Genomic DNA, 19,874 nt, shown 5'->3' with positions numbered 1-19,874 from the left:
CATGACATGAGATCTAAGTCTGGACATCCCAAACCCCAGGCTGGTTGGGGCTGGAGGCACCTGGGCTCTCTCTGACCCACTCCTGCCCCAGCTGGGCTGCCCAGAGCAGAGTGCCCAACACCACGGCCAGGGAGATCCCCAGGGAGGACCCCCCCACAGCTGTCTGCTCCCTGTGCTGGTGAATGGCTTTGGGTTGGGAGAAAATTAATGCCCACCGGGAAGGGAAGGCTGCAAGTGAGCTTTGTTCCTTGTTGTCAGCCACCAGCAGTGCTCCCAGACATGGCACGAAGCTGGTGGGGAACTTGCAAAGAGCTTGCTCATGGAGCTCATTATATTGATACTCTCATTAGCTATGCAATTTATTTGAGCGTGGCTTTCGGGGTTTTGCATGGCCCTTGCTGCTCATGACATGCAGTGACAAGGAGAGCTGGAAGCCAACTGTATGATAAATGGGGGTGTAGCTGACCTTCTCAGCAAGCCACGGTCCAGGTGACGTGCTCCTTTTTCATCCATGTGGGCTCAACACCAACTGTCATGGGAAAAACAAGCATAGGTGAGTGCTGAAGAAGTGCACCCAACCTGCAGAGACCCCCTAAAATCTCCCTGCATTAATCATTCCCTGCTCTGCCCCAAGCGTTGCCTTTGGGGAAGAAGTAGTCTTTTGTCTTCTTGCTGTTCAAGGTAGAGGACAGGAGTTGGTCAGGACATTTCCCACTATAATGCACTGCCTTTTACATTTGAGATTGCCTGCTGGAGATGCAGCCCTCGGCGCAGTGCAGAAAATGGTCAGTATTTTGGATTTTTTTGTGTGCACGGAGGAAAAGATTAAGCGTGTGTGTGTGTTTGAATCTTTAGAACATGATTAGATTGTGATCCCCAAGGGTTAAGGATTTCTGTATTTCCTGAGTTTTTGTCCCTTTCTGCACATGCCTGCCTGCCTCCTTCGGCAGTCTCAGGCAGCACTCCTCTGTAATGCAGCGATTTTTCCGAATTGCTCTGCCCATGGTGTATAATTTTGATCAATCTGCTGCTGATGGCAGTGTAAGGATGAGCGTTGGCGCACGTATCTTCCTTTTAAAATAATTTCTAATAGGCTGGGTCTGGTTCTTTGCATCCTTATGATGATGGATGAGTACAAAAATAGGGAATCGTGGAGTGGTTTGAGTTGGAAGGGACCTTAAAGCCCACCCACCCCAACCTCTGCCATGGGGACACCTCCCATAGACCAGGCTGCCCAAAGCCCCATCCAACCTATCCTTGGACACTGTGAGGCACTGGTGGATCCTAATGTTGCTGCACACCAGAGCTGGCTGCTCTCTCCAGCTCACCATCCCTAATTATTTGTGCTTGTAGCTAGAGACCTTAGAAGCAACATCAGCATTAACAAGTTTCTTGCCTTCCCTCCAGCTTAGCTGGAGAAGCATTTCTCACACTTTTCAGGCTGGAGAAGGAAGAGGAGTAGAGGTGGCCATACAAGTTTATCTCTGACTCTCTCTGTTTTATAAACCTTAATCTCAAACCCATGTTTTTTTCACATATTCCTGGGGCAAATGCTGTGGGGTAAGAAGCAAACTGGAATTAACATCCTCTAAAAGCACCACAAGCCTCTAGGTGTGGAAAGCAGGACACCCTTTGCCCCTTGGCACTTGATGGATTCTCCTGGCGATGCCAGAGGCGTTGGGATGATGGTTGGGCTTGGTGATCATGAGAGTCTTTTCCAACCTATGTGATGCAATCTCATCCTGGGCCACTCCAGCCCAGTGCCACCTCCTTTTGGGAGCCCTGGGTCCCTGTGTGCCCCTGTGTTGCCTTATCAGCATCCTCCAGGACTTCTTCCATCCCAAACTCTGCCCTCATCTTGTGTTCAAGAAACATGGATTTATGGACATGTTGTAGTGGATGTAGTAGGGATGGATTGGGGTTGGACTTGGGGATCTTAAAGGTATTTTCCAACTTCAGTGATTCTATAGTTCTATTTAGGGACGGTGGTGAGGGGTTGATGGTTGGACAAGATGATCTGAGAGATCTCTTCCAACTTTAATGATTCTGTGGTTTAACGGGCATGGTGGTGATGGGTCAGCTGTTGGATTTGGTGACCATAGAGGTCTCTCTCAACCTTCACGATTCTAAGATTCTGTGCCATGGTTCCATGATTCCAGTGGTTCCATGATTCCATGGTTCTACGATTCCATGGTTCTACGATGCTGGGATGCGTGCATCCTGCAGGCACAGCTGGCTTCCCAATTAAGGCTGGTTACCTAAGCCTTTACAGTTAGATAAGAACAACAAAGGCAAGCCATTTTTTAGAAGCAAGGCTGAACGCAGGGTGTCTCTTGATTGTTTTCTCTTGTCACGTAATTGAACCCTCAGGACCTCTCCGCTCCATAGGAGGGGAGTTATTTTCATAACCAGTTTGTAATTATTCCTGTTGTGGAACCTCTTACAAGGCATTAAAATGAAAACAAGACGAGCGGGGAGGTATTGATCCCTTCCCTGAGAAAGCGAGGGTCTGCTCATTGCATGCTGTTTCCAACACTTATAGGGCCAGAAAGTGCCCCAAAGTATTAATCACAGTGTATTTCTGGTGCTGGGAGAGCAAAGGCTGAAGGAGTATGTTATTGATTGGGAAGGGAGCAGGCAGCAGGACTGTGACCTGAGGGGCAGAGCCCATTAGAACAGCAGTGCGTGGTCCCCTGGGCAGTCCTGGCTCATTATGGGGCTTCATGGGCTCCTTGCTTTTTTTGTAGGTACTTGGTGGATGTTTCTGGAGGGACCCTACATGAGACACCTGGAGTCATCATTCATGTACACACATAGAAAATATGCATATTACTGTATATTATATATAAAAATCTAACTGAAAATACATACACACAATATGTGGTACAGTAACCCTTGCCTACTGACTCCATATATTTGCAGGAAGAAGAAATACAAATGTTCCCCAGTCTTTGTGCCCACCTCAGTGCAGTGCATCAAGTTCTTCCTCGCAGGCACCAAATGCATTTCAATGTCAGCTTTTGGCCATCTGGGCAAGTGTGTTTGTAAACAGCTCTCCCTATGTCCTCCTGGCCTGAAGTTAGAGGAGGAAGTTTCCTGCAGACTGTGGTTTTGCAGTCGTGCCCTGATCTGTACAATTCCAGCTTTGCCTTTGGTTTCCTTGGTTGCTGCTTCAAATAGCTGGGGGTCTGCTGTATGTTTAAATCCTTTTGGAGCAGGGCTTTTTAGGGATTTGGGGGGGGGGGGTACAACTCTTCTGTGTTGCTTTTTCTCCCCCTCACCCCCCCCTCCCCCCTCCTCAAAGTTTGTGCTTCTTTCTCCGTGCTGCTGAATGTCAGGATGGCACCACTGCAGAGTTTATAGCACACGCCATCCGTTCGGAAGAACATCTTTTGTTTTTGTCGCTTAGCAATTCCAGGCTGAGCTTCTATTTCACCAGCAAAAATTCACCCTTCCCTTACCCACAGCTTGAGGAGCTTTTGCATTAGAAGGTGTATTTTCTAGCCGAGAAGGTGTTGCAAATCACATATATACGCATAGATTGTATATGTGTGTGTGTCTGGCTATTCGACTGGGGAACAAACAGTGCTCGATGCGTCGCACCTGACTTACAGACAGCTCTAAGGAAGAAACAGAAACTCTTGGAAATCCTGGCTGCAGCCCAGCCTGAAATCTGGAGGAGGAGGCATCGCTGCAGGGCGTTCCAGCGAGCGGGGAGCCTGGTGACAAACCCAGCAGGAGGATGGCCCTGGTGTCCTACAGCTGACCATGGGCTGTTCGTCCCCAAGGAGCAGCACCCAAAGCCCAAAGGTGGATGCACGCAGAGGAATTTGCAGCTGCAGATTTGGGGTGGGTAGAAGGAAAATGGTAATTTTAGCACGGGTAAGCGTGTTTAACATTCAGCAAGGAGGGATTTGTTTGCTGGCCCAGCTGGTACTGAAAATAAGCGCCAGGCTGTTACCTAGTAACTTGGATTTTGAGTTGATTTATCAGCAGCATGCTGTAACGTTGGATTAGCAGCGTCCCAGGTACCCCCAGGAGGATGCACCATTCACTTCCCCTTCAGGAGAGAGCTCTTTTTTGGGACTTCAAGCCTTACACCTATGCTGAACTGCTCATTCTGTCATTTGCTTCAGCTCCCCACCCCAACCCTGCCACCGATTTCTCCTTAATAGAGGCAGCCTGTGGGCGAGGAGGAGACTGGGGCTTTTGGGGAGCACATTTGTGTCTCAGGGTTGGTAACACTAGAGCTGGGAAATGCATCTTGCTGATGGCTGCCCAAAAGAATGTAACACGCTTAATTAAGTTCAGTTTTTATTCAGAGTTCTCTCTTTTGAATTGGAGTAAATAGAAACATTAAATGCTGACAGTTGCTTAAAGTAGACATTTACCATGAGCTTTGTTTTCGAGATGCAGAAACAGAACTAATAACCTCATGAATTCTTCAGTTTCTTACAGCTTTTTTTTTTTTAAGCAATGGGCTGGAATATCCTGAATGTGCTGCCTTCAGCACGCAGGCAGGCTTAAACACACGTCTTGTTTTGTTTGCTTCTTAACCCAAAGCAAAAGCTCATAAGGATGATTTTCAGCAAGTAAAGGGCGTTGAGTCAGATACCATGGCCTGAAGTGGATGTTGAAGGGAAATGGGCTGAATTTATGTTGATTTTTTTGTTGATGAATGGTTTGTGTCAGATGCAGAGCTGTGCTGCCACGAGTCCAGGTGGGTGTAGGATGGGCTGTGGGATGCCAGCAGTGCTGGCAGCACCTGGTGTCTCACCAGAGCTGCTGGTGGTGCCCTGTCCCCTGCTGGGACAGTAAAGCTTTGCCAGGAGTGCTGCTGGCTGGTGTTGCTGCAGGCAGACGCTTTATTCCAGATGTTGTCAAATTAAAGCAACGTTTTCCACTTTTTCATTTACCCTGAAAATCATTTTCCATCTGTGAAATCCTCCTCCTGGAGCATCACCTGCTTAAAGACTCAGAGAGCCCAGGCCGTGCTTTTCACCCTGAACCAGGAATGCTCCAGAGTGCTGGAAGGCAAAAGGTACACGATGGCAAAATCACCACTGCTGGCGTTGGGCCAGGGCTTGTCTTTCTCCAAATTCTGCATACTCCTTCTCCACTTAAATTGGGAATTACCGATTGAATCATAGAATCATAGAACAGCCTGGGTTGAAAAGGACCACAATGCTCATCCAGTTCCAACCCCCTGCTGTGTGCAGGTCGCCAACCAGCAGACCAGGCTGCCCAGAGCCACATCCAGCCTGGCCTTGAATGCCTGCAGGGATGGGGCATCCACAGCCTCCTTGGGCAACCTGTTCCAGTGCCTCACCACCCTCAGTGTGAAAAAATTCCTCCTCATATCCAACCTAAACCTCCCCTGTCTCACTTTAAAACCATTCCCCCTTCTCCTATCACTATCCACCCTCATAAACAGCCATTCCCCTCCTGTTTATACGCTCCCTTTAATACTGGAAGGCCACAATGAGGTCTCCCTGGAGCTTTCTCTTCTCCAAGCTCAACAAGCCCAGTTCCCTCAACGTTTCCTCATAGGAGAGCTGCTCCAGCCCTCTTAGTGATCCTCCTCTGGACCCGCTCCAGGAGCTGTTTGCATGCTGAAGAGAGCTCAGATTTATCAGTGTTCACTGATCCTGTACAGGACCAGGCTCGAAGTGTTATGATGGGAGTCTAGGACATGATGCTGGTTGTTACAAAACCTCAGGTTTGTCATGATGCTGCAGCTCAGACCTACGTGTGGAGCACCCACACAGCCATCAATGTAAGGTGATGCATTATGACCTCAAGTTCTGCCGGGGGAGGTTCAGGTTGGAGATTAGGAAACAATTATTCTCATAAAGAGTGGCACAGCTGTCCAGGGAGATGGTGGGGTCACCAAACCTGAAGGTGTTCCAGAACTGTTGGGATGTGGCACTGAGCTACATGGTCCGTGGGCATGGTGGGGTGGGTTTTTTGTTGGACTTGGTGACCTTACAGTTCTTTTTTTATGATTCTGTGATTACTTGCAGGTTCTTTGTGGCTATAAGTCTTCAGTTTGTGCTGTTCCCTGCTCTTTCCCTACATCTGGCTATGGGTTGAGGCATGATATGATGCCATGGGTACTGCTGCTGCCTAGGAAAGAAAGCTTTGATCTTTTTGGGTTGCCTATATTACCTTTACTTAAAAGTGAATGTAAAGCTGAATTTTGTTTCTGGCTAGCCACCGTGTATGGATTGGATATTTGACCAGCTTTCACTTCTCTTTTGGTTCCTTTTCTTGAGCTGGAAGTTTGACACCCATCACGGAGTGCTGCCTTGTGATTCAAGAAATTCCAGTGGATGCCAAGGGTGGGAGATCATAGCATCATAGAATCGTTTGAGTTGTAAGGCACATTCAGGGGTCATCTGGTCCCACTCCCTGCAGTGTGCAGGGACACCCACAGCTCCATCAGGTGCCCAGAGCCCCATCCAGCCTGACCTTGGCTGTCTGCAGGACAAGGCACCACCGCCTCTCAGGGTGACCAATGCCAGAGCCTCACTACAAAACAACTTCTTCCTTAGACCCAATCTAAATCTCTCTTCTTTGAGTTTGAAAACATTTCCCCTTGTCCTATGGCAACAGACCCTGCTGAAAGAGTCAGACCCCTTCTTTCTTACAGCTTTTGGATGCTGAGACCCGGGGGGGGAAAAGTCCCTGAGTTAGGTCTGGCTGTGAGCTGGGTGGGATTTGCCCTAGATGAGCCATATGGGACCTTTTGTCTCAAAAACTGTTCTTGATTCAGGAGAAAACATAAAAAGAGCAATCATCACCGTGTCATGGGAGCAAGGTGCTCAGTGGTGTGATCTGATGGGATCTGAAGTCATAGGACCATCGACCTGCTTGGGTTGGAAGGGACCTTGGATTAATTGCCTTGAGGGTTTTGTCTTCAAAATTATATCATACAGCGAGTTTCTCAGTGTCCAGCATATCGACTAGCAAATATTTGGGGGGGGGAAAGAAAAGAAATCGGAGCAGACGAACGTGCATTTAGCTCCTCTTTTAGAAGGGGAGGCTGAAGGTCAGGTCCGGCTGTTGGTGATGGATTGGCAGCGCAGCAGCCAGCGGGGATTCACTTTCCTCCTCTCTCTCGTTTCCTGCAGGCTTATAATTAATCACCGTGCTCAGGAGAACGGGCAGGAGGAGGAAACTCAGGCTGACTGCAACAGTTCTGTAGCTTCTGCAAATTCGTCTTTGTACCGCAGAGCTTTTGTCTTGCTCAGCTCTGTGCGCGGGGGCTCCGAGGCACTGAGCGGGGGCTTGGGTTGCATCCTCAGCCTCCTGATCCTATGTTTTCTATGTTCAGAGGTGGAAGGGAGAATCCCATTCCTTGCTGCAGCTTTGGGATACACAAGGCAGCCAGGATGCAACGTAATGAAGACAGAATTTGCTGTTCCACCCAGGTTAGCAACAATGTTCTCGTGCGGCGCTCTGCTGCTGGAGAGGCAGATGCTGCCACGACAAAGGCGTCTATTAATCATTCATTTAACACAGCAGCTGTAATCAGATTCATTGCTGGAGCCAGGCCATTCCAGAACGGGTATTTTTGTTGCTGAACTCATAAAAAATGGAACAGCTGAAGGGGTGGAATTTGTTGGTAAACTCATGAAACTTAACCATATTCTTCATTTTTTTTGGCTTTCTATTACACGCTTACCAATTCCTCCAAGGACATGGGTGTTTTCCAGCAAAGGCAGCCAAAGGGTTAAGCAACAGCAGAAGAGATTCCAAGTCTGCAAAGAGCAGAAATATCCCTTCTGAGTAGTAATAATAATAATAATAATAATAATAATAATAAAGCTCTGCTTTGAAATAATTCCGATACTAAATCGGAAACGTGTGATTTGAGCTCTGGGCAGCCTGGTCTGATGGTTGGCAACCCTGCACGTAGCAGGGGGGCTGAAGCTAGATGAGCACTGTGGTCCTTTTCAACCCAAGCCATTCTATGATTCTATGATTTGGGTGCAGCCTTTGGTGCAGTTTGGGGGCTGGGTTTGGTGAGCCCCTCGTCTCCCAGCTCTCCCATCCCCTCATGCCATCGTCGTGCAGTTGGAGCACACTGGGTCTGCAGTCAGCTCTCGCCATTATTTATCCCATTGGTGTTGGTAGCTCTAAGTTGTGGTTTATTTTAAGTCATCCATGACTCCTTCTTTCTGCCTTTCTCCCTTTCTCATATATATATGTTTAAAAGTATTTGGACTGTTTTGTTCCCTGGTAAACACAGCTGCAGGGTTTGAGCACGTTCTCCTTTGCTGATGTTTGGGTAACTCCCCATCCCACCACCACGCACCCCCAAGGTTCCTCCTCCATGGCTTTCTGAGAGTGCTCTCCTTCTGTTCTTTGACGTCTGTAGCTGTGCAGGGCCAGTCCCTTCATGGCAATGATTCATCTCTGATGTCGATACAGAGAATCTGGAAACTCAGCTTTCTTCTGAAGCAAAGCACAAAACGGGGACAACAGAGGGAATCCCTTCTTTGGCGATGTCCCAGTGCAACGCTGGTGGCAAAACTGCATCTATTTGGACCCGGGTCAAACCAGCCATTGCACAGCCCAATCTTCAGGTTCCTCTTACTTACTTTCCTTTAGTAAAATAACTTCCAGAGCTGTGTGCACATTGTGACAGCATGGACACAGTGAGCTCTGCCTGCCTGATCTGGACACCACCGGCACATGGGGCTCTGGGAGCAGAGAGACAGGCCAAGGTGCCATGCAGTGAGTCCCCCTCCAAGAATGGAAATAGAAACACTGCTCTTTGTTGCAGAGGAGCCACAGGGCAGGAGGGACAAGTTTGGATCTGCAGAGGGCTTTGGGGCTATTTGGTCACACAGCGGCTTTCTCCATTCCACAGCACAGCAGTGATGCCTGCGTCACACACAGCTCAGATGCTGAGCTATAGGGACACACATGAAAAACCTGCCTGAATTAGAAAGAATCAAGCATTCAAGCAGTGAGTGCGTTGCTTCTGATTGCAAGATATCAAGAGAAATCAAGTCTCTAGGAGCCGTACCAGCCCTGCTTTTCATCCAGCCCAACAGCAAGCATCACCGCTTGCTTTCTCCCCCACCCCAAGCGCTGCTGTGCCATCACAGTCACCCACTGGGTGCCAACGGTGTCTCCTCCTGGTGTTCCCCCCCCCAGCATCGCATGGAGCAAACCCAGGAGAGCTCAGCAGCCAGCAGGTAATGCTGTCCCCCAGCCAGCAGGTAAGGCTGTCCTCCAGCAGCGTGCCCAGTTTTCAGGGCACTGCAAGTGATGGGCGGGTGGCCGCTCCCCGCATCTCCTCTCTATGTGCTGCTGCTGCAGAGGGAACCCTCATGGCTTTTTTTTTTTTTTAAGGCTTTTACATAAGGTGGCAAAGAAAGGCAGCTGTCCGGCTAATGGATTCTATTTGCATTTTCCAAGACTGCCTTCCCTCGGGCATTTTCTTTCTATCGATTGGTGTGAGCTCTGTGGGTGCCGGCGGTTCCGTAGAGCCGTGCACCTTGAGGATCATTGCGAAGGAGAGAGTGACGTGGCGCGGTGGTTGACCTTGGAAATCAATGTGTCAATGTTTAAGCTGGAAAGAGAGGTCTGGCAAGAATCCTCGCGGCGAGTCGCAGAAGTAAGGACATCAGTTTTATTTCAAAGAAAAAAAAAAAAAAAAAAAAAGGCTTCCTCATTAAGGGAGAAAAAAAAAAAATGCTGCTTAACGTTCGTTAATCATTGATGGGAGATTGAAAAAAGCAGTGGATGAAGTTAATGATTTCATGTGTGCGCGCGGGGGGGTTGCACAGTTTGCAGGAGCTCTCGCCTTGCTGGAAAGCTGTCGGGGGGTCTGAGTGCTGTTTTGTGCTTCGGACCTGAGAGGCTTTGAGTTGTGTGTAAAATAAAGCCAAAAACAGCCCTGTAGAGATAGGTTTAGGGGGTGGTTAATGGGAAGGCTGTAATGCTGGCAGCACGCGTGCACGGTGATGTTGGGCAGCCTTAGACCTTGCCTGGGTCAGGAGTTCTCCTGCTGCAACAGGAGCTGTGGTGGCACGGCTTGGTGCTTCACACTGCAGTGCCTGTGTTGTTGGCACGTTCAGGTGTGATGCACCACGTTGTTATGGGCTCAGCTGGTGGAGATGGGTGGTTAGCATTTATGCGAGGAGGTTGTAGCGAGGTGGGGGTTGGTTTCTTCTCTAGGGAACTCGTGATAGGATGGGAAGTAATGGCCTCAGGTTGCACTAGCAGAGATTCAGGTGGATTTAGGAAACATTTCTTCTCTGAAAGAGCAGTGATGCAGTGGCACAGCTGCCCAGGGAGGTGGTGGGGTCACCATCCCTGGAAGTGTTCCAGAGCCGTGGGGATGTGGCACTGAGGGACGTGGGCAGTGGGCATGGTGGGGTTGGACTGGGTGACCTGAGGGGTCTTTTCCAACCTGAATGATTCTGTGATTCTGTAAATTGCAGCCGGAGGCACTGCTGCAACCCCTGTGAGTGGCAGTAGTAAATTACCACTTCCAGACCCAGCTCTGTCTTTTTTCAGTTGTCACTTTGTCTCTGATGCTTCACTTAGTAACATGAGAATGACATCCAGTGTTTGGCATCATGATGCTGCACCCCAGCCTTGCATCACCCCTGTGATTTCAGAGTTGTTCTCTTAGCCCTTTTCTCTCTGTGTGATACATGTATAGGTCTTCCATCTAAAAGGGCAGTGGTGCACTAAAAGAGCTTCTTTTTCATGAAAAACTTATGATCCAGACTGGTAAGACAGAGCAGCAAAAGCAGTGTGTGTCTAGGAGATGTTAATTCAGTTTCAGAGAATTACAGAGAGATCGTGATGTGCTGAGACAGCCAAGAAGAGCTGAGATCTGAGATTGGATCCCCAGATCCTGGCCTCAGATCTGTCAGGAGATGGATGTTCTCTCTGAGGTTGGCTGTGCTTAGCTGGGCACCTCTCCCACATCCTCGAGGTTTCCTGTGCATATTGATGGTGATGGTGACCAGGGCGAGATCATGATGAACAACAACGTGTTGTGGGAAATAACCCATCCATATTGCATCAGCCCCAAAGCAAGTCTCAGTGCTAGACCTTCACACAGGGGAAAGTGATTGTGGTTCAAAGTGAACCCATCCCCAGGTGGATCTAACATAGCTGTGGGACCAGCAGACGTGTCCAGGACACAAGCTGCTCCCATCAGTCCCAAGGATGGGATGGAAGTGCCACAGTACCTGTGCTCCCAGTCCTGCTCTCAGATCCCTTTTCATACCCTTGGGTCAGCCCATGCACTCTGTCCCATCCCTGAGGCTCACCAGGGTTTTCCTTCTGCTTTTTGTCTCCACCTGAGCACCCTGACACACTGTGTGCTGATGTGCTGATGACCTGTTAGCCTGGCTATCACCAACATCTGCTGTATTTTTAGCCCTTTTTCTACTGTTTCTTCTTCTTGGCACTTCTACACCCACCATTCCCAGTCTGAATATTCATGGTTCTCCACAATTCTGGGAGCTGCTTTGATGTGGAAGTAAAACCAGGTTTTTGTTACTTTCAAGTGGGTGACCTTCGGCTCTGATGCTCAAGAGGTCACCCTGGGTGGGGTGGCATTGATGCTCATGGCATCAGTGTGTGGCGTTGGAGAGGATGTTGGATTTGCAGTGATGCCAGATGAGAGCCTCATGAAAGAGACCTTACAGAGATCTCCTGGGACATGGGTTGGATGGGGATTTGGGCAGCCTGGGGTGGTGAGAGGTGGCTGTTGCCCATGGCAGTGTTTGGGACTGGTTGAGCTTTATGGTCCCTTCCCAACCAAACCCTTCTAGGAGTCTAGGGATATAAGAACAGGTTTCTTCTTCTTTCATCTTGGATATTAGGAAACGTTTCTTCTCTGAAAGAGCAGTGATGAAGTGGCACAGCTGCCCAGGGAGGTGGTGGGGTCACCATCCCTGGAAGTGTTTCAGAACCGTGGGGATGTGGCACTGAGGGATGTGGGCAGTGGGCAGTGGTGGGGTTGGACTGGGTGACCTGAGGGGTCTTTTCCAACCTGAATGATTCTGTGATTCTATGAGCAGCGTTTGATTTCGTTCCATGAAAGCTGCCTGTTTGCAGGATCAGAAGTGTTTTTAAAATCTCCTCTTCCCACAAAACCCCATTTTAGTGCTGTGAGTTAATACTAAAAGAGAAAACCAACAGCCTTTGCACCATCATGGTTGCTCCCAGAGCAGCAGCAGGAAGGTGAGGCTGGGAGCTGCGTGCTTCCTAACAGCATGTCAGACTTTAAACATTTTCACACTCCATACTGTGGGCATGTTCATTGCTTAATTAGTTTGACTTTCATTATTCTTCCTGGCAAAAACCGTCAGAATCCAAAGGTTGTTCAAAGGGCACGAGGTGATGCAATTATTCCTGCTCCTTTTTACCTTTCCTAACAGGTTTGTCTCTCTGACATCATACTCTGGGGAATGCAATGCTACGACGTCCCCTGATGTGTTGCTTTGTTAGTGGATGGATTTGGCTGTGTTTTAGCTTGGCTGCTCTTGGAAGCGTTGCGATACTGAACGTGATGACTTTGGGATCTTGTAAGCGTGGAGATTGCCACGGCCTCTGATGGGAGCATCGCTGAGCATGCAGCTGCCCAAGGTGAAAAGAAATGCAGTTTCCAACAGTGCTGTTCATTGTGACAAAGTGTGTCTGTACATGAGGCTCAGTGCCTTCCCTGGGCGATGCTCTGCCACCTGGGGCTTCGTTAGTGAGCAGCTCTGTGCTGCTGCTCCCTGCGGGTCCCTCCGGTCCCCGTGCCCTCCAGGCAACTGCTGCCTTGCTCCCTCTGTACATCCGCCCCAAATGAGGATCTATTCAGGCAGCAGGGCTGCAGATGAGGGATTGGCTGGGAAGCGTAATTATCAAGACTGCTTTTAATTAAGGGCAGAGCTTCAAGCGTGAAAATAAACTGTTTGGGATGCGAGGCGCTGGGTACGACGCGGGCAGCCAGGAGCAGTGAGTTCAGCTCCAACCTGTGGGCATCCTGCTGGGCTGGATCCCTGCTGCCAGGCTGGATCCCTGCCACCTGAGGGCCCTCTGGGCTCTACCGTGGGCTCTGCCACGAGGTTTGGGTGCAGCCCAATCTCCTCTCTGCATCCCTGCTACTCAAGGTAGGCTTTGGAAGTTTGTCCTCTTTCACAGCAAAGCTTCCTAAAAGCAGGGTGCGTGGATGGGCAGCAGTGCTGGGCACCTTCTTCTCAGCTCCAGACCCAGGTTATGTCTCAATGGGGAATTTCCCCATTTCAAACACAGGCTGTGAGATGCGCTCTGCCTTGCCTTAGGCTCCTGGGTTAGTTGTCAGCTGCTTTTACGAGCCATCTCCGTGTTGATTTTATCTTTGCTGCTCTCTGGAGCCTGGCTGGGATTGGCACATTTGTAAGGAATGGGAGGAACATGTTGTGTGTATGTATTTTTTAAAAAGTAATAACAAATCTAGTGCTACAGGATGCTGTGTGTAGGAGCTGCCTGGGTCAGTGTGGTGGTTCCAGGGCATCCCTTGGCCACAGCCATGGCTCTTTCCCCCTTAGCATTTCACCCCGTGGTAGTAATCCTTCAATTCATCAATTTTGGCCTGTCTCAGTGCAGTGCTGCAAAAAAAGTGTGCATCCATCTGCTTGAGCATCTCCTGCAGTAGCTCCCTGTGCTGGTGAAGGCTGGGTTTTGTAGGGACCAGCATTATCAGTGGGGTGGGACATGGGCCAAAGGACGGTAGAACTGGAGGTTGGGTTTCCTCCTCTTGTTGCCCATTTGCTTTTTAAGATACTGGGAAGCATCTTTTAGTAGCATTGTCTAATGCTGTGGAGGAAGCATTTGCAAAAGATGCAGTCCTGGAGGCAAGCAGGATGCTGAGGGGTGTCTAAAGTCATGTAATAACTTCAAAGCGCAGGCACAGAAGATGTCTGAGGAGGATGAGGGACATAAAATCATGGAATCATTCCAGTTGGAGAGACCTCCAAGATCACCCAGTCCAACCCCAACCCATCCCATCATGCCCACTGACCACGTCCTTCAGTGCCACATCTCCATCAAACAGACACTGGGTGTAGTGGTGCTGCTGAGATGCACTCAGACACCAGATGGCTTCCAGAAATAGCAAGTCCCACAGTTTGTGGGCACTTCAATGTAAAATAGGTGGAACCTCTGCAAAGCTGCTGAAATTAATAGTTTTTCTTTCCCTTCCCTCTCCGTTCTGTGTTCACTACTATTTTATTTGCCTTTTAATTATATCACATCTTAATCGGGTTTGTAAATAGCTCAGGGTTGGGATCCCCTTATTTTGCAGGTGTCTGCTGCTGCTGTGAGCAGTAGTAGTAGAAGATTAATAATGATGCAAAAAGCTCTGCTGTGCTGCACTGTTGCTGGGTTTTTCCTCCCTTTTTCTCAGTATGCTTAGTTTAAAATATCAGCTGAAAAGGGGGGGGAGGTGTAAACCAAGGATGGAAAATAAAACCCTGCAATTTTGAATCACAGAATCTTAGAATCGTTCAGGTTGAAAGGACCAGTAAGATCATCTAGTCCAACTGTCAAACCATGATCGTGCTAGACCATGTTACTGAGTGCAACATCTGCCCTTTCTTTGGACACCTCCAGGGGTGGTAACTCCTCCTCCTCCCTGGGCAGACTCCCCTCCAGTTTGTCCTGTTCTTCTGTAGGCATGGATCTCTCCAGCCTTGGGTTTCATCCCTCTTTTTTTGCTGGCCCCTTGGCCAGCTGTTGCCGTGCGTTGTGACTATCAGAGCTTTGTACAGAGCTCTGCCTCCTGACAACATCACCCAGGGCTGCTGAATGGAGGCTTCCTGGAGATACTGAGCCAGCTGAGTGAGGCACTGACACAGGTTGCACAGAAATGAGGTGGGTGCCCCATCCCTGCAGACAGCCAAGGTCGGGTTGGATGGGCTCTGAGCACTGATGGAGCTGTGGGTGTCCCTGTTCAGTGCAGGGAGTGGGACCAGATGGCCTTTAAAGGTCCCTTCCAATTCAAACCATTTCTGTGAACTGGGCTACAAACCAGCAGCTTTACCAAATGCCCACCTGGGGAATCGCATGTTATTCGTCTCCTTCCCACTGCAGGCTCTGTTTTGGTGGTACCTACAAGAATGCAAAAGTTCTGGTCTGGCTCGCTCAGAGCTGAATCCTGAGTCTGACTCGAAGCTCCTGCTTGTCTCGGCCTGCCCTCAGACATACCATGCACAGCCCCGTGCTGCATTCCCCATGTGCTGCATTTTGCTTTGCAAACGCTTCCGGGCAGCAGCAGCTGTTTGCTCCCGCCGAGCCTGGTGCGATGGATCCCCGGCCTCACTCAGGACCTCTAGGTATTGCTATCAAGCCAATAAACGCTAAGGAAACCAAGCCATCTCCTAATTTATTCACCTTCGTTAGTTGCTTTTCCGTCAGTTTCTCAAAAACCCTTTTTTTTCTTGTACTCCGCCTACTTAGAGATGCCTGAATATTTGTAATCAGCACGAGCAAGCAGCTACGCTCCCGAGACTTGCTCAGGCATTCTCCTGCTCCGCCGCAGCTCCCGGCTCGTCTGCCTGGGGAGAGCAGGGCCACGTCTGGGGATCGGGCCATGGTCGGCTGGGGACGCTGTGCGGGGCTGCAGGTAACGGGATGGCGGTGCCATGGGCTGGGACTGGTGCCGTGTGGGTTGTGGTGTCAGTGCCGGGGGCATTGCCGTGGGGTTGGTTTCCGGAGCGAACCGTTCCTCAGCGATCTCCTCTGTAAAGGTAAACCTGTAGATGTCTCTTCTTCTCAAAACAGGATCCTTCTGTGGTTAGTCTAAACGATTCCTAGAATCACGGAGCCATAGGATCAGTTGAGTTGGAAGGGATGCGTAAGGGCCATCAGGTCCCTGCACTGAACAGGGACACCCACAGCTCCACCAGGTGCTCACGGCCCATCCAGCCTGACCTCTTCCTCTGCCTCTTGTGCTGTGCTCCTTGGGAAATTCCCAGACAACCTTCTTTTTCCAGGGTCAATAATTGTTTTTCCGAGATCGTATTCAGCAAACTGTGTTGGTTTAGTTTGTAAATCTCATGCTTTGCAGACCCACAGAGGATGCAGCGTGCGGCTCAGGCCTGCTGGGTGCAAATCACTTCTCCTTTTCCCTGAGCTTGGTCAGATTGTACACACTTTGCTGGCTTAATCTTTTCCTTTTAAATCCCTTTAATCGCTTTGTCATTCGCAGTGCTCTTTTATGACCCATTGTTGATATGGTTCTGCTGAGAAGGTGAGCTCAACTGTGCCTAATTCTGTTTGGTTAGCTAATTACTCAGAGATAGCTACTGATGCTGTCTCCAAACCTGAGCCATTCATTCTCCATGCTCTGCTGACTGTCTCCAAACATCCACGAGTGCTGCTATGCCACGGCTGCATTTTGCAGAAGTTCAATATTCTGGAGCTGGTGATAGTGCTGAGCAATGTGAAGTATTTAAAGAAGAAGAAAAAAGCCACAACACCCCCAAAGCCAGAGGCTGCAGGAGGAGTCCTGCAGTGGGGTGATCTCCTCCCTGTTGGTGCCTATTGGTGAGGAATGTGTTGAACTGTTTTCACTCACAGGGTGGTGCATTGGAACAGGTTGCCCAAGGAGGTTGTGGATGCCCCATCCCTGCAGGCATTCAAGGCCAGGCTGGATGTGGTTCTGGGCAGCCTGGTCTGCTGGTTGGCGACCTGCACATAGCAGGGGGTTGAAAATAGATGAGTATTGCGGTCCTTTTCAACCCAAGCCATTCTATGATTCTATGAACTGGGTTTCATTTTGTTTCCTGCTTCTATTTTCCAACTCCCTGGGTTGCTTCGCATTCAGCTTTTGTTCTCGGCAGTGGTTACAGCTCTTCCAAATCTTGTATTGTATGTAAATTTCAATAGCTCTCTGATCCCTATTTAAGTGATTAAATACAAGACAGCTGAGCAGATACCCTGTGAGTGCACTGCCAGCTCCCTCACACGCTGCCTGGTTGGATTCGAGGCTGCCGACCTCTCCCAACTGACAGAAGAGGAGCTCTTGCTGAGCAGTTGGAAGGACTGAGCTCATCCCTGCACTAAAACCAAAATGCAGCTTCAATGCAGCACGAAGCATGTTTGCACCTGAGTTCCAATCTGCTGGAGAAGGACATCTGGCATGAGGCACTGCTCATTTCTCACCCTGCTGGGTAGCTCTGTGCCTGGTGGGAGTCCTCTTCGAACTCTACTACCCTACCCCGACAGCAGCCTGAGCCCAGAGCTGCCTGCAGGATGTTGCTTCAACACCAATAATCCAATTACCCTTTTTGGTTTGGTTTTTTTTTTTTTTTTTTAAGCTGTGTTCTTCTTTGCGTGTGGTTTTATTTCTTTTAGCATCTTCCCGCACGGCCTTTTGAAAGATTGACTTCTGAAAAGAAAGCAACCAGAGGCAAGCAGGGTCCTGTCCAACATGGACATTTTGTAGAATCTTAGAATGATAGAATGGCCTGGGTTGAAAAGGACCACAATGATCATCTCATTCCAACCCCCTGCTATGTGCAGGTCACCAACCAGCAGACCAGGCTGCCCAGAGCCACATCCAGCTTGGCACTGAATGCTGCAGGGATGGGGCATCCACAACCTCCTTGGGCAACCTGTTCCAGTGCCTCACCACCCTCTGGCTGAAAAACTTCCTCCTAAGATCTAACGGCAGTCATTTTATAGAATAGTAGTGATGAATGGGTTAAAAATATATTCCTTGGTTTTCTTGTTTTCGGTGTGCTGGTTGAGTCTTGGGTCGCTTCGTGTTACACCAGCTCTGCGAGCTGACGCCCTCCAGACTTCTTCCATGGCAGCTTGCCTCTTTCGGAGCGGAGCTGTCAGTGAGGAATTTAGCATCAAATCTCATAAAATTGATTAATCTATTCACAAGGAAGCCGTGGCAGGCTTTTCAAACAAGCTCTGTAATGCGCTCTTTTGTTTTGGTCAGCACAAAATTCTCTCCAGCAGATAAAATGTCATCGTTTTGGAGACAACTGGAAGAGTTTTCCTGACTCTTGAGTTTTGTGAGTGCACGGAGCTGCATCAGGAGAGGGTGAGGTGGGGGTTAGGGAAAGATTCTGCCCCAGAGAGCAGTGGGCAAACACGGGGCAGCTCCCCAGGGCAGTGGGCACAGCTCCAGTTTTGGAGCTCAGGGTGTGCAGGGACACCACTCTCAGCCATAGGGTTTGGTTGTGGAGCCAGGGATTGGACTCGGTGGTCCTTATGTGGGTCCCTTCCAACGTGGGGCAGTCTGTGATTCTGAGAAGCCTTACAAAGGGTTTAGGAGAAGCAGCCCAGAGGAGGGGGGTGGGAAGCGAAGCTCTCCATGGGGGAGCAGCCGGCTGTCGGCACTGATTCTTGTCAGCAAGTGCCAGAAGCACCTGCGAGTCACTGCTGGTGGGGATGGCAGGAGGGAAGAGGAGTCCAACACACTTGACTGAAAGTAGGGCAGATGTGATTAAACAAAATATAGCAAGAACAAAAAAAAAAAAGGGGGGGGGAGAAAAAGACATTTCTGCTGGTGCAACGGCTGCCTGTTGGCTTTCTTCAAAGCAGGGTCCCGAGGTTAATCATTAGATCTGAAGTGCAGCCTTAACGCATTTTTGGCGTTTCTGTGCTTGTTATCCAACCAGTCAGGTTGGATAAGACCTCTAAGATCCCCAAGTCCAACCCCAGCCCACCTCACATTGCCTGCTGCCCACATCCCTCAGTGCCACATCCCTACATTCCTTGAACACCTCCAGGAACGGTGACCCCACCACCTTCCTGAGCAGCTGTGCTGTTCTTTGGGAGAAGAAATGTTTCTTAGTGGCTCTGTTTGATATAAAATCCCCATATGGTGTCTTTCTTTCCATCTGATCCACCAGCACTCCTGGCTTTGCTGAACTCATCTCCCAGGCACACCTTGACACCCCATGGGCTTCCTCCATCCAACAGAAGGATGCAGGAGGAAATAATGGCGTTTTTTTGCTGGCTTCAGCTGCAGTTGGCCCGGCATAAAGACAGGCGTGGTAGGCATCAATTGCTGGATTTCAAGGAGGAATTTTGGTTTGTATTGTTGCAGTGTGAATGCTGATTAAACACACTTCATGCTCCAGAGGGTGGAGTGGTTTGGCAGTTGGCTGGGAGCTGGCAGGGTTGCACTTTGACACCGTTCCCTCCCTAAAACGTGAGCTTCTGATGATGGTCACCAGCATCACTTGACTCTTAACCTGGCCTGCACTCTGGATTTAGCAACTTTAAGCATAGAAGAAGGAAGAGCCTCATGCAAATCCTGCACATTTTGAATAGAAGGAACCCGTATCCCCTGCAGAATAGGACTGTGCCCAGCATCACTCAGCTGCACTGCTGCTTGCAGTGCCCTTGTAACCCAGGCGTGCTCACGGTGATTTTTATGGAGCTGCATGTGCATGTGTTTCTACTGCAGTTTAATTGGAGTTACATGAGAACCTGATGTATTTGCACGTTCTGCCAAATACTTCATTCTCCCCATAGAGAAACTTGTGTAATTGCAAAGTGTAATTCACACACGTAATACGAAACTTGGTGTGTAATGTTGTGTGACTACGAGGGAATTAGTGTTATTTTTTCCTTTCAGAAGCTGTATAAATTAACCTACTTTTCCTGTCAGCTACTGGGAGAGAAGGTTACTGTTCTTGCAGTTGGGTTCTGTGCCTTATCTCTGCTGTAAACATTGCCCAGTGATCCTTGCTGGCTTTGAGGCACCAGCAGCTCCACCAGGAAGACTGCTCAAGGATGGCAATTAAGTTTTACATCCATTTCTGTTCATTCGAGGCTGGGTTCACATTGCTTTGTGTTTGCAGTGTATTTCCACCATTAGTGCAAAGAAATATTTTGATCTC

The 19,874-nt window shown here is 49.3% G+C and overlaps 1 protein-coding gene across 8 annotated transcripts in view; it reads left to right on the top strand.

Moving 5' to 3' along the window:
• The window catches only part of NCOA1 (nuclear receptor coactivator 1), a 155,623-nt gene that overhangs the window by 71,061 nt on the left and 64,688 nt on the right, over positions 1–19,874 (top strand). The window contains exon 1 of one of the 8 annotated variants that reach the window (XM_090136548.1): positions 9,365–15,631. The exons of the other annotated variants lie outside the window; for them this stretch is intronic. The gene's annotated coding sequence lies outside the window, so the exon portion shown is untranslated. Of the gene's footprint in view, positions 1–9,364; positions 15,632–19,874 lie in introns of those variants that run through there. 8 annotated transcript variants of the gene reach the window in all.

The sequence above is a fragment of the Phasianus colchicus genome, chromosome 2 (genome assembly GCF_987193195.1).
Source record: "Phasianus colchicus chromosome 2, bPhaCol1.hap1.1, whole genome shotgun sequence".
NCBI lineage: Eukaryota > Metazoa > Chordata > Aves > Galliformes > Phasianidae > Phasianus > Phasianus colchicus.
The sequence above is the reverse complement of the archived record's forward strand: the minus strand, read 5'-3'. Positions and strand labels throughout refer to the sequence as shown.